Source organism: Siphateles boraxobius, unplaced genomic scaffold (assembly GCF_051911475.1).
Source record: "Siphateles boraxobius isolate OS27281-9 unplaced genomic scaffold, OSU_SipBor_1 63, whole genome shotgun sequence".
Taxonomy (NCBI): Eukaryota; Metazoa; Chordata; class Actinopteri; order Cypriniformes; family Leuciscidae; genus Siphateles; species Siphateles boraxobius.
In genome coordinates this window covers 436020-451131 of record NW_027509190.1, presented here as the reverse complement: position 1 = coordinate 451131, position 15112 = coordinate 436020, and the positions used below count along the sequence as shown (strand labels likewise).

General features: G+C 41.4%; 21 non-coding genes across 21 annotated transcripts; all 21 read left to right on the top strand.

The window, feature by feature from the left end:
* The first annotated feature begins 1949 nt into the window (after positions 1-1949).
* trnat-ugu (transfer RNA threonine (anticodon UGU)) lies at positions 1950-2023 on the top strand. Its single transcript has one exon. It is a non-coding gene; the product is annotated as a tRNA-Thr (tRNA).
* A 139-nt stretch (positions 2024-2162) lies between these two features.
* Positions 2163-2251, top strand: trnar-ucu (transfer RNA arginine (anticodon UCU)). The gene is given in 2 exon segments: positions 2163-2199; positions 2216-2251. It is a non-coding gene; the product is annotated as a tRNA-Arg (tRNA).
* Positions 2252-2387: 136 nt separating this feature from the next.
* trnat-cgu (transfer RNA threonine (anticodon CGU)) lies at positions 2388-2461 on the top strand. The gene has a single exon. It is a non-coding gene; the product is annotated as a tRNA-Thr (tRNA).
* Positions 2462-3208: 747 nt separating this feature from the next.
* Positions 3209-3282, top strand: trnat-agu (transfer RNA threonine (anticodon AGU)). Its single transcript has one exon. It is a non-coding gene; the product is annotated as a tRNA-Thr (tRNA).
* Positions 3283-4906: 1624 nt separating this feature from the next.
* On the top strand, positions 4907-4980 carry trnat-ugu (transfer RNA threonine (anticodon UGU)). The gene has a single exon. It is a non-coding gene; the product is annotated as a tRNA-Thr (tRNA).
* A 139-nt stretch (positions 4981-5119) lies between these two features.
* On the top strand, positions 5120-5208 carry trnar-ucu (transfer RNA arginine (anticodon UCU)). The gene is given in 2 exon segments: positions 5120-5156; positions 5173-5208. It is a non-coding gene; the product is annotated as a tRNA-Arg (tRNA).
* Positions 5209-5344: 136 nt separating this feature from the next.
* On the top strand, positions 5345-5418 carry trnat-cgu (transfer RNA threonine (anticodon CGU)). The gene has a single exon. It is a non-coding gene; the product is annotated as a tRNA-Thr (tRNA).
* Positions 5419-6165: 747 nt separating this feature from the next.
* trnat-agu (transfer RNA threonine (anticodon AGU)) lies at positions 6166-6239 on the top strand. The gene has a single exon. It is a non-coding gene; the product is annotated as a tRNA-Thr (tRNA).
* Positions 6240-7863: 1624 nt separating this feature from the next.
* Positions 7864-7937, top strand: trnat-ugu (transfer RNA threonine (anticodon UGU)). Its single transcript has one exon. It is a non-coding gene; the product is annotated as a tRNA-Thr (tRNA).
* A 139-nt stretch (positions 7938-8076) lies between these two features.
* On the top strand, positions 8077-8165 carry trnar-ucu (transfer RNA arginine (anticodon UCU)). Its single transcript is given in 2 exon segments — positions 8077-8113; positions 8130-8165. It is a non-coding gene; the product is annotated as a tRNA-Arg (tRNA).
* A 136-nt stretch (positions 8166-8301) lies between these two features.
* On the top strand, positions 8302-8375 carry trnat-cgu (transfer RNA threonine (anticodon CGU)). The gene has a single exon. It is a non-coding gene; the product is annotated as a tRNA-Thr (tRNA).
* Positions 8376-9122: 747 nt separating this feature from the next.
* Positions 9123-9196, top strand: trnat-agu (transfer RNA threonine (anticodon AGU)). Its single transcript has one exon. It is a non-coding gene; the product is annotated as a tRNA-Thr (tRNA).
* A 714-nt stretch (positions 9197-9910) lies between these two features.
* On the top strand, positions 9911-9984 carry trnat-cgu (transfer RNA threonine (anticodon CGU)). The gene has a single exon. It is a non-coding gene; the product is annotated as a tRNA-Thr (tRNA).
* A 619-nt stretch (positions 9985-10603) lies between these two features.
* On the top strand, positions 10604-10677 carry trnat-ugu (transfer RNA threonine (anticodon UGU)). The gene has a single exon. It is a non-coding gene; the product is annotated as a tRNA-Thr (tRNA).
* A 139-nt stretch (positions 10678-10816) lies between these two features.
* On the top strand, positions 10817-10905 carry trnar-ucu (transfer RNA arginine (anticodon UCU)). The gene is given in 2 exon segments: positions 10817-10853; positions 10870-10905. It is a non-coding gene; the product is annotated as a tRNA-Arg (tRNA).
* A 136-nt stretch (positions 10906-11041) lies between these two features.
* On the top strand, positions 11042-11115 carry trnat-cgu (transfer RNA threonine (anticodon CGU)). The gene has a single exon. It is a non-coding gene; the product is annotated as a tRNA-Thr (tRNA).
* Positions 11116-11862: 747 nt separating this feature from the next.
* Positions 11863-11936, top strand: trnat-agu (transfer RNA threonine (anticodon AGU)). Its single transcript has one exon. It is a non-coding gene; the product is annotated as a tRNA-Thr (tRNA).
* A 1632-nt stretch (positions 11937-13568) lies between these two features.
* Positions 13569-13642, top strand: trnat-ugu (transfer RNA threonine (anticodon UGU)). The gene has a single exon. It is a non-coding gene; the product is annotated as a tRNA-Thr (tRNA).
* A 139-nt stretch (positions 13643-13781) lies between these two features.
* Positions 13782-13870, top strand: trnar-ucu (transfer RNA arginine (anticodon UCU)). The gene is given in 2 exon segments: positions 13782-13818; positions 13835-13870. It is a non-coding gene; the product is annotated as a tRNA-Arg (tRNA).
* A 136-nt stretch (positions 13871-14006) lies between these two features.
* Positions 14007-14080, top strand: trnat-cgu (transfer RNA threonine (anticodon CGU)). Its single transcript has one exon. It is a non-coding gene; the product is annotated as a tRNA-Thr (tRNA).
* Positions 14081-14816: 736 nt separating this feature from the next.
* Positions 14817-14890, top strand: trnat-agu (transfer RNA threonine (anticodon AGU)). Its single transcript has one exon. It is a non-coding gene; the product is annotated as a tRNA-Thr (tRNA).
* The last annotated feature ends 222 nt before the right edge of the window (positions 14891-15112 follow it).

Genomic DNA, 15112 nt, shown 5'->3' with positions numbered 1-15112 from the left:
ACCATTTTGTCTGTCTAAATGGGGAAAAATCAAAGATAACGTCAGTAGACTATGGAGTGCCGCAAGGATCGGTGTTAGGCCCTCTGCTATTCTCAATATATATGCTGCCACTTGGTAATATTATAAGAAAACATGGAATTAATTTCCACTGTTATGCTGATGACACTCAATTATATATCTCATCACGACCAGATGAAAACACTAACTTATCTAAATTGACAGAGTGTCTAAATGATATAAAATGCTGGATGACGTGTAATTTCCTGCTATTAAATTCAGATAAAACGGAGGTACTACTTATTGGTCCAAAAAACTACCCACAAAATCCCTTACAATACAACTTTAATTTAGAAGGATGTCCTGTTACTTTATCCACTACAGTAAAAGACCTGGGTGTTATACTAGACCGCAACTTGACTTTCGAAAATCATATTTCATATATTACAAGAACAGCCTTTTTCCACCTTAGAAACATTGCTAAGCTACGCAACATGCTATCTGTTTCTGATGCAGAAAAGTTAGTTCATGCTTTCATGACCTCGAGACTAGATTACTGTAATGCTTTATTAGCTGGCTGTCCTACATCCTCAATTAACAAGCTACAGTTAGTGCAAAATGCAGCTGCTAGAGTTCTTACTAGATCAAGAAAATATGATCATATAACACCTATTTTATCATCTCTACACTGGTTACCTATTAAGTTACGTATCAATTACAAAGTATTCCTACTGACCTATAAAGCCCTAAATGGTTTAGCTCCTGTGTATTTAACAGACCTTCTATCGCCATACAATCCATCGCGCTCTTTAAGATCACTAAATTCGAGGCTTCTGGTCATTCCTAGGATATCTAAGTCCACTAAAGGAGGGAGGGCGTTCTCGCATTTAGCTCCTAAACTCTGGAATAGCCTTCCTGATATTGTACGAGCCTCAGACTCGCTGTCCCAGTTTAAAACTAGATTAAAGACGCATCTCTTTAACCAAGCATTCACTTAATGCTTAACCTTTGATACTGCTGAATCGGTTCGAATGCATTAACATTATGAACATCAGCTATGCTAATTATTTCCCATCTGCCTTTCTGCTGTTATCTCGGGACGCTAGTCCCGAGGTAAATAGCGTTCGTCAGCTCCAGTTTGTATCCAGCCTCTCACGGAGACTTCAGATGCCCCAACGCCTGTGAAGAGACGACTCGACGCCTGTGAAGAGACGACTCAAAGCCGGCGATATGTTATGCCATAAATTAATACTTGATTAACTAACTGTATTTTTCTATGTACATTTCCGAAATGCAATTTCTGTAAAGCTGCTTTGAGACAATGTGTATTGTGAAAAGCGCTATACAAATAAATTTGAATTGAATTGAATTGAATATGTTTAAAACTGGGGTCCACAAACTACTTCAGAAGCCTACCCTTCACATTCTGCTCATCTCCCTTATTGGACACACCCACGTCAGATCATAGAGTACTCTACTAAGTAGCTCAATTAACCCTTTTGAAATAAGGTAAATAACGAAAATGTATAGCGTCTGGGAGGTTTCGAGAATGGTTTGAAAACCACTGGCTTAGGCCAGAATCTGCTACTTCCTATTGTTGAGATCCAGCCTCTGGATGTATTCAAAACAGTCTTTACAAATATGAATATATAATTCATGAAAAGCTTTCTGGATTTTGTCTTTCAGATCAGCTGAAAGCATAGCAGAGATTGTTTTCCATTTCTCCTAGCTGAGACAGAGTTTAGATGTATTGTAACTGGAGGTTCCAAAAACCTTTCAGAAACACGTATTGAGAGTTTCAGATATTCCCTCTTTCTTCAACAGAGCCCTGAATGCCCCTCGGGTTTTGGAAATAATCCCCTAACCTCTTTCATGATGTAATCAGCTATTTTCCTGACCTGCTACCTCTTTTAGACTTTTTATAGCAACACATTGTAGAAGGTTCGGCAAGTGGCGCTGTGGCTTAGTTGGTCAAAGCGCCTGTCTTGTAAACAGGAGATCCTGGGTTCGAATCTCAGCAGTGCCTATGCCACAGGATGTGGGCACCACTCACTTAATCTTTTACATATGTAAATCTTTGCATGCTGAACAGTGTGCATCTGCACAAAATGTGGAAATCTAAGAAGTGATGTGCATGCAATAGCGTCTTAAAGTTTGTCTTTTGTGGCTCTGTGGCGCAATGGATAGCGCATTGGACTTCTAGATTGTGAATGGAGATATTCAAAGGTTGTGGGTTCGAGTCCCACCAGAGTCGTGCATACCCTCTATTGCTCAGATGTTTTGGAAACAATCCTCTTACCTCTAAGGGACCTCGGTCATGACGTGATCAGCTGTTTTCCTGATGTGGTACCACTTTTAGACTTGTTTTACCAACAAATTTCACAGTATCTGGCGCTGTGGCTTAGCTGGTCAAAGCGCCTGTCTCGTAAACAGGAGATCCTGGGTTCAAATCCCAGCAGTGTCTTTGGCACAGGATATGGGAGTGCTTAACCTTTTCACATATGAAAGTCTTTGCATGACGAACTGTGTTTACCTGCACAAAACTGGAAAAACTAAGAAGTGCAGAGCATGCAACACTTCCCTGAAGTGTGTCATTTTATGGTACAATGGATACAACTTTGGACTTCTAGGATGCGAATGGAGAAATTCCCTGGTTGTGAGTCCCACCAGAATAGTCAGTGGCCTCTTTTGCTCTGATGTCTCTGTGAGTCAGACATATGCTTAAAACTTGAATCCACAAACTACTTCAGAAGCATACCCTTCACGTTCTGCTTATTTCCCTTATTGGACACACCCAACTCAGATCACAGAGTACTCTACTAATTAACTTAAGTCACCTATTTAAATAAGAATAGGTTGAAATCCACTGGCCTAGGCCAAAATCTGCAACAACCTATTGTTGGCCACCTACCTAGAAGAAAAAGAAGAAAAAAAAACACGCTTTCCATTTCTCCAAGCTGAAACAGCATTTAGATGTATCGTAACTGGAGGTTCCCGAAACATTTGAGACACGAGTACTGAGAGTTTCGATCCAGAAATAAATGGCTTGAGATATTCCCTTGTCCCTCAACAGAAGCCTGCACACATTTCAGGTTTTGTAAATAATCCTGTAACTTCAAAGGGACCTATTCATGATGTAATCAGCTATTCTCCTGACATGCTACCTCTTTTAGACTTTGTATACAAAAGCATCGAACCAGTGACAGTAACTGGCGCTGTGGCTTAGTTGGTCAAAGCGCCTGTCTAGTAAACAGGAGATCCTGGGTTCGAATCCCAGCAGTGCCTAATCTGTGGCTTCTAAGAGTAGTCATTTAACCTTCTCTGTCGTGAAAGTCTTGGCAGGAACGACAATCTGGACTTCTCGGTTGCAAATGAAGGTTTTAAAAAGGTTGTCGTTTTTTGGGTCCCACCAGAGTCACGAATGGTGTCCCTTTGCACAGACGTCTTTACCAGACTGACATTTGCTTAAAGCTGGGGTTTTCCAACTTTTTCAGAAGCCTACGCAACACATTTTTCTTCTTTTCCTTATTGAGCACACCCAAGTCAGATCGTCGAGTACGTTACTTATCAATCAATTATTTGATTCACCTGTATTAAATGAGAGAGATAATAAAAAATATATATATATGTGGTGCAGATGCGCTTCAAGAATGGTTTGCAAGCTCCTGGCTTAGGCCTGAAATCTGCTACTACCTATTGATATGGTCAAGCCTATGGATATTTGTATAAACAAAGTCTTTACATATATGAAGAATAATACATGGATAACTTTCTGGATTTTGCCATTTCATATCAGAAGAAGGCTCAGGAAACATTTTAGGCATGACTATCGAGAGTGTAGAGCCAAAATTAAATGAGTTCAGACATTCCCTTGAGGCGTGAAAGGCCCTCGTGTTTTGGAAACAATCCTCTTAACTCTAAGGGACCTCTTTCATGACGTGATCAGCTGTTTTCCTGATGTGCTACCTCTTTTAGACTTGTTTTACCAACAAATTTCACTGATCTGTGGCTTAGCTGGTCAAAGCGCCTGTCTCGTAAACAGGAGATCCTGGGTTCAAATCCCAGCAGTGCCTTTGGCACAGGATATGGGAGTGCTTAACCTTTTCACATATGAAAGTCTTTGCATGACGAACTGTGTTTACCTGCACAAAACTGGAAAAACTAAGAAGTGCTGCGCATGCAATACTTCCCTGAAGTGTGTCATTTTATGGTACAATGGATAGAACTTTGGACTTCTGGGATGCGAATGGAGAAATTCCCTGGTTGTGGTTTTGAGTCCCACCAGAATAGTCAGTGGCCTCTTTTGCTCTGATGTCTCTGTGAGTCAGACATATGTTTAAAACTGGGGTCCACAAACTACTTCAGAAGCCTACCCTTCACATTCTGCTCATCTCCCTTATTGGACACACCCACGTCAGATCATAGAGTACTCTACTAAGTAGCTCAATTAACCCTTTTGAAATAAGGTAAATAACGAAAATGTATAGCGTCTGGGAGGTTTCGAGAATGGTTTGAAAACCACTGGCTTAGGCCAGAATCTGCTACTTCCTATTGTTGAGATCCAGCCTCTGGATGTATTCAAAACAGTCTTTACAAATATGAATATATAATTCATGAAAAGCTTTCTGGATTTTGTCTTTCAGATCAGCTGAAAGCATAGCAGAGATTGTTTTCCATTTCTCCTAGCTGAGACAGAGTTTAGATGTATTGTAACTGGAGGTTCCAAAAACCTTTCAGAAACACGTATTGAGAGTTTCAGATATTCCCTCTTTCTTCAACAGAGCCCTGAATGCCCCTCGGGTTTTGGAAATAATCCCCTAACCTCTTTCATGATGTAATCAGCTATTTTCCTGACCTGCTACCTCTTTTAGACTTTTTATAGCAACACATTGTAGAAGGTTCGGCAAGTGGCGCTGTGGCTTAGTTGGTCAAAGCGCCTGTCTTGTAAACAGGAGATCCTGGGTTCGAATCTCAGCAGTGCCTATGCCACAGGATGTGGGCACCACTCACTTAATCTTTTACATATGTAAATCTTTGCATGCTGAACAGTGTGCATCTGCACAAAATGTGGAAATCTAAGAAGTGATGTGCATGCAATAGCGTCTTAAAGTTTGTCTTTTGTGGCTCTGTGGCGCAATGGATAGCGCATTGGACTTCTAGATTGTGAATGGAGATATTCAAAGGTTGTGGGTTCGAGTCCCACCAGAGTCGTGCATACCCTCTATTGCTCAGATGTTTTGGAAACAATCCTCTTACCTCTAAGGGACCTCGGTCATGACGTGATCAGCTGTTTTCCTGATGTGGTACCACTTTTAGACTTGTTTTACCAACAAATTTCACAGTATCTGGCGCTGTGGCTTAGCTGGTCAAAGCGCCTGTCTCGTAAACAGGAGATCCTGGGTTCAAATCCCAGCAGTGTCTTTGGCACAGGATATGGGAGTGCTTAACCTTTTCACATATGAAAGTCTTTGCATGACGAACTGTGTTTACCTGCACAAAACTGGAAAAACTAAGAAGTGCAGAGCATGCAACACTTCCCTGAAGTGTGTCATTTTATGGTACAATGGATACAACTTTGGACTTCTAGGATGCGAATGGAGAAATTCCCTGGTTGTGAGTCCCACCAGAATAGTCAGTGGCCTCTTTTGCTCTGATGTCTCTGTGAGTCAGACATATGCTTAAAACTTGAATCCACAAACTACTTCAGAAGCATACCCTTCACGTTCTGCTTATTTCCCTTATTGGACACACCCAACTCAGATCACAGAGTACTCTACTAATTAACTTAAGTCACCTATTTAAATAAGAATAGGTTGAAATCCACTGGCCTAGGCCAAAATCTGCAACAACCTATTGTTGGCCACCTACCTAGAAGAAAAAGAAGAAAAAAAAACACGCTTTCCATTTCTCCAAGCTGAAACAGCATTTAGATGTATCGTAACTGGAGGTTCCCGAAACATTTGAGACACGAGTACTGAGAGTTTCGATCCAGAAATAAATGGCTTGAGATATTCCCTTGTCCCTCAACAGAAGCCTGCACACATTTCAGGTTTTGTAAATAATCCTGTAACTTCAAAGGGACCTATTCATGATGTAATCAGCTATTCTCCTGACATGCTACCTCTTTTAGACTTTGTATACAAAAGCATCGAACCAGTGACAGTAACTGGCGCTGTGGCTTAGTTGGTCAAAGCGCCTGTCTAGTAAACAGGAGATCCTGCGTTCGAATCCCAGCAGTGCCTAATCTGTGGCTTCTAAGAGTAGTCATTTAACCTTCTCTGTCGTGAAAGTCTTGGCAGGAACGACAATCTGGACTTCTCGGTTGCAAATGAAGGTTTTAAAAAGGTTGTCGTTTTTTGGGTCCCACCAGAGTCACGAATGGTGTCCCTTTGCACAGACGTCTTTACCAGACTGACATTTGCTTAAAGCTGGGGTTTTCCAACTTTTTCAGAAGCCTACGCAACACATTTTTCTTCTTTTCCTTATTGAGCACACCCAAGTCAGATCGTCGAGTACGTTACTTATCAATCAATTATTTGATTCACCTGTATTAAATGAGAGAGATAATAAAAAATATATATATATGTGGTGCAGATGCGCTTCAAGAATGGTTTGCAAGCTCCTGGCTTAGGCCTGAAATCTGCTACTACCTATTGATATGGTCAAGCCTATGGATATTTGTATAAACAAAGTCTTTACATATATGAAGAATAATACATGGATAACTTTCTGGATTTTGCCATTTCATATCAGAAGAAGGCTCAGGAAACATTTTAGGCATGACTATCGAGAGTGTAGAGCCAAAATTAAATGAGTTCAGACATTCCCTTGAGGCGTGAAAGGCCCTCGTGTTTTGGAAACAATCCTCTTAACTCTAAGGGACCTCTTTCATGACGTGATCAGCTGTTTTCCTGATGTGCTACCTCTTTTAGACTTGTTTTACCAACAAATTTCACTGATCTGTGGCTTAGCTGGTCAAAGCGCCTGTCTCGTAAACAGGAGATCCTGGGTTCAAATCCCAGCAGTGCCTTTGGCACAGGATATGGGAGTGCTTAACCATTTCACATATGAAAGTCTTTGCATGACGAACTGTGTTTACCTGCACAAAACTGGAAAAACTAAGAAGTGCTGCGCATGCAATACTTCCCTGAAGTGTGTCATTTTATGGTACAATGGATAGAACTTTGGACTTCTGGGATGCGAATGGAGAAATTCCCTGGTTGTGGTTTTGAGTCCCACCAGAATAGTCAGTGGCCTCTTTTGCTCTGATGTCTCTGTGAGTCAGACATATGTTTAAAACTGGGTTCCACAAACTACTTCAGAAGCCTACCCTTCACATTCTGCTCATCTCCCTTATTGGACACACCCACGTCAGATCATAGAGTACTCTACTAAGTAGCTCAATTAACCCTTTTGAAATAAGGTAAATAACGAAAATGTATAGCGTCTGGGAGGTTTCGAGAATGGTTTGAAAACCACTGGCTTAGGCCAGAATCTGCTACTTCCTATTGTTGAGATCCAGCCTCTGGATGTATTCAAAACAGTCTTTACAAATATGAATATATAATTCATGAAAAGCTTTCTGGATTTTGTCTTTCAGATCAGCTGAAAGCATAGCAGAGATTGTTTTCCATTTCTCCTAGCTGAGACAGAGTTTAGATGTATTGTAACTGGAGGTTCCAAAAACCTTTCAGAAACACGTATTGAGAGTTTCAGATATTCCCTCTTTCTTCAACAGAGCCCTGAATGCCCCTCGGGTTTTGGAAATAATCCCCTAACCTCTTTCATGATGTAATCAGCTATTTTCCTGACCTGCTACCTCTTTTAGACTTTTTATAGCAACACATTGTAGAAGGTTCGGCAAGTGGCGCTGTGGCTTAGTTGGTCAAAGCGCCTGTCTTGTAAACAGGAGATCCTGGGTTCGAATCTCAGCAGTGCCTATGCCACAGGATGTGGGCACCACTCACTTAATCTTTTACATATGTAAATCTTTGCATGCTGAACAGTGTGCATCTGCACAAAATGTGGAAATCTAAGAAGTGATGTGCATGCAATAGCGTCTTAAAGTTTGTCTTTTGTGGCTCTGTGGCGCAATGGATAGCGCATTGGACTTCTAGATTGTGAATGGAGATATTCAAAGGTTGTGGGTTCGAGTCCCACCAGAGTCGTGCATACCCTCTATTGCTCAGATGTTTTGGAAACAATCCTCTTACCTCTAAGGGACCTCGGTCATGACGTGATCAGCTGTTTTCCTGATGTGGTACCACTTTTAGACTTGTTTTACCAACAAATTTCACAGTATCTGGCGCTGTGGCTTAGCTGGTCAAAGCGCCTGTCTCGTAAACAGGAGATCCTGGGTTCAAATCCCAGCAGTGTCTTTGGCACAGGATATGGGAGTGCTTAACCTTTTCACATATGAAAGTCTTTGCATGACGAACTGTGTTTACCTGCACAAAACTGGAAAAACTAAGAAGTGCAGAGCATGCAACACTTCCCTGAAGTGTGTCATTTTATGGTACAATGGATACAACTTTGGACTTCTAGGATGCGAATGGAGAAATTCCCTGGTTGTGAGTCCCACCAGAATAGTCAGTGGCCTCTTTTGCTCTGATGTCTCTGTGAGTCAGACATATGCTTAAAACTTGAATCCACAAACTACTTCAGAAGCATACCCTTCACGTTCTGCTTATTTCCCTTATTGGACACACCCAACTCAGATCACAGAGTACTCTACTAATTAACTTAAGTCACCTATTTAAATAAGAATAGGTTGAAATCCACTGGCCTAGGCCAAAATCTGCAACAACCTATTGTTGGCCACCTACCTAGAAGAAAAAGAAGAAAAAAAAACACGCTTTCCATTTCTCCAAGCTGAAACAGCATTTAGATGTATCGTAACTGGAGGTTCCCGAAACATTTGAGACACGAGTACTGAGAGTTTCGATCCAGAAATAAATGGCTTGAGATATTCCCTTGTCCCTCAACAGAAGCCTGCACACATTTCAGGTTTTGTAAATAATCCTGTAACTTCAAAGGGACCTATTCATGATGTAATCAGCTATTCTCCTGACATGCTACCTCTTTTAGACTTTGTATACAAAAGCATCGAACCAGTGACAGTAACTGGCGCTGTGGCTTAGTTGGTCAAAGCGCCTGTCTAGTAAACAGGAGATCCTGGGTTCGAATCCCAGCAGTGCCTAATCTGTGGCTTCTAAGAGTAGTCATTTAACCTTCTCTGTCGTGAAAGTCTTGGCAGGAACGACAATCTGGACTTCTCGGTTGCAAATGAAGGTTTTAAAAAGGTTGTCGTTTTTTGGGTCCCACCAGAGTCACGAATGGTGTCCCTTTGCACAGACGTCTTTACCAGACTGACATTTGCTTAAAGCTGGGGTTTTCCAACTTTTTCAGAAGCCTACGCAACACATTTTTCTTCTTTTCCTTATTGAGCACACCCAAGTCAGATCGTCGAGTACGTTACTTATCAATCAATTATTTGATTCACCTGTATTAAATGAGAGAGATAATAAAAAATATATATATATGTGGTGCAGATGCGCTTCAAGAATGGTTTGCAAGCTCCTGGCTTAGGCCTGAAATCTGCTACTACCTATTGATATGGTCAAGCCTATGGATATTTGTATAAACAAAGTCTTTACATATATGAAGAATAATACATGGATAACTTTCTGGATTTTGCCATTTCATATCAGAAGAAGGCTCAGGAAACATTTTAGGCATGACTATCGAGAGTGTAGAGCCAAAATTAAATGAGTTCAGACATTCCCTTGAGGCGTGAAAGGCCCTCGTGTTTTGGAAACAATCCTCTTAACTCTAAGGGACCTCTTTCATGACGTGATCAGCTGTTTTCCTGATGTGCTACCTCTTTTAGACTTGTTTTACCAACAAATTTCACTGGTCTGTGGCTTAGCTGGTCAAAGCGCCTGTCTCGTAAACAGGAGATCCTGGGTTCAAATCCCAGCAGAATAGTCAGTGGCCTCTTTTGCTCTGATGTCTCTGTGAGTCAGACATATGTTTAAAACTGGGGTCCACAAACTACTTCAGAAGCCTACCCTTCACATTCTGCTCATCTCCCTTATTGGACACACCCACGTCAGATCATAGAGTACTCTACTAAGTAGCTCAATTAACCCTTTTGAAATAAGGTAAATAACGAAAATGTATAGCGTCTGGGAGGTTTCGAGAATGGTTTGAAAACCACTGGCTTAGGCCAGAATCTGCTACTTCCTATTGTTGAGATCCAGCCTCTGGATGTATTCAAAACAGTCTTTACAAATATGAATATATAATTCATGAAAAGCTTTCTGGATTTTGTCTTTCAGATCAGCTGAAAGCATAGCAGAGATTGTTTTCCATTTCTCCTAGCTGAGACAGAGTTTAGATGTATTGTAACTGGAGGTTCCAAAAACCTTTCAGAAACACGTATTGAGAGTTTCAGATATTCCCTCTTTCTTCAACAGAGCCCTGAATGCCCCTCGGGTTTTGGAAATAATCCCCTAACCTCTTTCATGATGTAATCAGCTATTTTCCTGACCTGCTACCTCTTTTAGACTTTTTATAGCAACACATTGTAGAAGGTTCGGCAAGTGGCGCTGTGGCTTAGTTGGTCAAAGCGCCTGTCTTGTAAACAGGAGATCCTGGGTTCGAATCTCAGCAGTGCCTATGCCACAGGATGTGGGCACCACTCACTTAATCTTTTACATATGTAAATCTTTGCATGCTGAACAGTGTGCATCTGCACAAAATGTGGAAATCTAAGAAGTGATGTGCATGCAATAGCGTCTTAAAGTTTGTCTTTTGTGGCTCTGTGGCGCAATGGATAGCGCATTGGACTTCTAGATTGTGAATGGAGATATTCAAAGGTTGTGGGTTCGAGTCCCACCAGAGTCGTGCATACCCTCTATTGCTCAGATGTTTTGGAAACAATCCTCTTACCTCTAAGGGACCTCGGTCATGACGTGATCAGCTGTTTTCCTGATGTGGTACCACTTTTAGACTTGTTTTACCAACAAATTTCACAGTATCTGGCGCTGTGGCTTAGCTGGTCAAAGCGCCTGTCTCGTAAACAGGAGATCCTGGGTTCAAATCCCAGCAGTGTCTTTGGCACAGGATATGGGAGTGCTTAACCTTTTCACATATGAAAGTCTTTGCATGACGAACTGTGTTTACCTGCACAAAACTGGAAAAACTAAGAAGTGCAGAGCATGCAACACTTCCCTGAAGTGTGTCATTTTATGGTACAATGGATACAACTTTGGACTACTAGGATGCGAATGGAGAAATTCCCTGGTTGTGAGTCCCACCAGAATAGTCAGTGGCCTCTTTTGCTCTGATGTCTCTGTGAGTCAGACATATGCTTAAAACTTGAATCCACAAACTACTTCAGAAGCATACCCTTCACGTTCTGCTTATTTCCCTCTTTGGACACACCCAACTCAGATCACAGAGTACTCTACTAATTAACTTAAGTCACCTATTTAAATAAGAATAGGTTGAAATCCACTGGCCTAGGCCAAAATCTGCAACAACCTATTGTTGGCCACCTACCTAGAAGAAAAAGAAGAAAAAAAAACACGCTTTCCATTTCACCAAGCTGAAACAGCATTTAGATGTATCGTAACTGGAGGTTCCCGAAACATTTGAGACACGAGTACTGAGAGTTTCGATCCAGAAATAAATGGCTTGAGATATTCCCTTGTCCCTCAACAGAAGCCTGCACACCTTTCAGGTTTTGGAAATAATCCTGTAACTTCAAAGGGACCTATTCATGATGTAATCAGCTATTCTCCTGACATGCTACCTCTTTTAGACTTTGTATACAAAAGCATCGAACCAGTGACAGTAACTGGCGCTGTGGCTTAGTTGGTCAAAGCGCCTGTCTAGTAAACAGGAGATCCTGGGTTTGAATCCCAGCAGTGCCTAATCTGTGGCTTCTAAGAGTAGTCATTTAACCTTCTCCTTCTCTGACGTGAAAGTCTTGGCAGGAACGACAATCTGGACTTCTCGGTTGCAAATGAAGGTTTTAAAAAGGTTGTCGTTTTTTGGGTCCCACCAGAGTCACGAATGGTGTCCCTTTGCACAGACGTCTTTACCAGACTGACATTTGCTTAAAGCTGGGGTTTTCCAACTTTTTCAGAAGCCTACGCAACACATTTTTCTTCTTTTCCTTATTGAGCACACCCAAGTCAGATCGTCGAGTACGTTAATTATCAATCAATTATTTGATTCACCTGTATTAAATGAGAGAGATAATAAAAAATATATATATATATGTGGTGCAGATGCGCTTCAAGAATGGTTTGCAAGCTCCTGGCTTAGGCCTGAAATCTGCTACTACCCATTGATATGGTCAAGCCTATGGATATTTGTACAAACAAAGTCTTTACATATATGAAGAATAATACATGGATAACTTTCTGGATTTTGCCATTTCATATCAGAAGAAGGCTCAGGAAACATTTTAGGCATGACTATCGAGAGTGTAGAGCCAAAATTAAATGAGTTCAGACATTCCCTTGAGGCGTGAAAGGCCCTCGTGTTTTGGAAACAATCCTCTTACCTCTAAGGGACCTCTTTCATGACGTGATCAGCTGTTTTCCTGATGTGCTACCTCTTTTAGACTTGTTTTACCAACAAATTTCACTGATCTGTGGCTTAGCTGGTCAAAGGGCCTGTCTCGTAAACAGGAGATCCTGGGTTCAAATCCCAGCAGTGCCTTTGGCACAGGATATGGGAGTGCTTAACCTTTTCACATATGAAAGTCTTTGCATGACGAACTGTGTTTACCTGCACAAAACTGGAAAAACTAAGAAGTGCTGCGCATGCAATACTTCCCTGAAGTGTGTCATTTTATGGTACAATGGATAGAACTTTGGACTTCTGGGATGCGAATGGAGAAATTCCCTGGTTGTGGTTTTGAGTCCCACCAGAATAGTCAGTGGCCTCTTTTGCTCTGATGTCTCTGTGAGTCAGACATATGTTTAAAACTGGGGTCCACAAACTACTTCAGAAGCCTACCCTTCACATTCTGCTCATCTCCCTTATTGGACACACCCACGTCAGATCATAGAGTACTCTACTAAGTAGCTCAATTAACCCTTTTGAAATAAGGTAAATAACAAAAATGTATAGCGTCTGGGAGGTTTCGAGAATGTTTTGAAAACCACTGGCTTAGGCCAGAATCTGCTACTTCCTATTGTTGAGATCCAGCCTCTGGATGTATTCAAAACAGTCTTTACAAATATGAATATATAATTCATGAAAAGCTTTCTGGATTTTGTCTTTCAGATCAGCTGAAAGCATAGCAGAGATTGCTTTCCATTTCTCCTAGCTGAGACAGAGTTTAGATGTATTGTAACTGGAGGTTCCAAAAACCTTTCAGAAACACGTATTGAGAGTTTCAGATATTCCCTCTTTCTTCAACAGAGCCCTGAATGCCCCTCGGGTTTTGGAAATAATCCCCTAACCTCTTTCATGATGTAATCAGCTATTTTCCTGACCTGCTACCTCTTTTAGACTTTTTATAGCAACACATTGTAGAAGGTTCAGCAAGTGGCGCTGTGGCTTAGTTGGTCAAAGCGCCTGTCTTGTAAACAGGAGATCCTGGGTTCGAATCTCAGCAGTGCCTATGCCACAGGATGTGGGCACCACTCACTTAATCTTTTACATATGTAAATCTTTGCATGCTGAACAGTGTGCATCTGCACAAAATGTGGAAATCTAAGAAGTGATGTGCATGCAATAGCGTCTTAAAGTTTGTCTTTTGTGGCTCTGTGGCGCAATGGATAGCGCATTGGACTTCTAGATTGTGAATGGAGATATTCAAAGGTTGTGGGTTCGAGTCCCACCAGACTCGTGCATACCCTCTATTGCTCAGATGTTTTGTAAACAATCCTCTTACCTCTAAGGGACCTCGTTCATGACGTGATCAGCTGTTTTCCTGATGTGGTACCTCTTTTAGACTTGTTTTACCAACAAATTTCACAGTATCTGGCGCTGTGGCTTAGCTGGTCAAAGCGCCTGTCTCGTAAACAGGAGATCCTGGGTTCAAATCCCAGCAGTGCCTTTGGCACAGGATATGGGAGTGCTTAACCTTTTCACATATGAAAGTCTTTGCATGACGAACTGTGTTTACCTGCACAAAACTGGAAAAACTAAGAAGTGCTGCGCATGCAACACTTCCCTGAAGTGTGTCATTTTATGGTACAATGGATACAACTTTGGACTTCTAGGATGCGAATGGAGAAATTCCCTGGTTGTGAGTCCCACCAGAATAGTCAGTGGCCTCTTTTGCTCTGATGTCTCTGTGAGTCAGACATATGCTTAAAACTTGAATCCACAAACTACTTCAGAAGCATACCCTTCACGTTCTGCTTATTTCCCTTATTGGACACACCCAACTCAGATCACAGAGTACTCTACTAATTAACTTAAGTCACCTATTTAAATAAGAATAGGTTGAAATCCACTGGCCTAGGCCAAAATCTGCAACAACCTATTGTTGGCCACCTACCTAGAAGAAAAAGAAGAAAAAAAAAACACGCTTTCCATTTCACCAAGCTGAAACAGCATTTAGATGTATCGTAACTGGAGGTTCCCTAAACATTTGAGACACGAGTACTGAGAGTTTCGATCCAGAAATAAATGGCTTGAGATATTCCCTTGTCCCTCAACAGAAGCCTGCACACCTTTCAGGTTTTGGAAATAATCCTGTAACTTCAAAGGGACCTATTCATGATGTAATCAGCTATTCTCTTCTTTTAGACTTTGTATACAAAAGCATCGAACCAGTGACAGTAACTGGCGCTGTGGCTTAGTTGGTCAAAGCGCCTGTCTAGTAAACAGGAGATCCTGGGTTCGAATCCCAGCAGTGCCTAATCTGTGGCTTCTAAGAGTAGTCATTTAACCTTCTCTGATGTGAAAGCTTAAAGCTTGTCTTTTGTGGCTCTGTGGCGCAATGGATAGCGCATTGGACTTCTAGATTGTGAATGGAGATATTCAAAGGTTGTGGGTTTGTCATATGGGTAATTAATAAATAAAAACGTATCGATACAAGGCCCCCACTCCAGAGCATTTTTTCACACACCGGCTTGTCTTG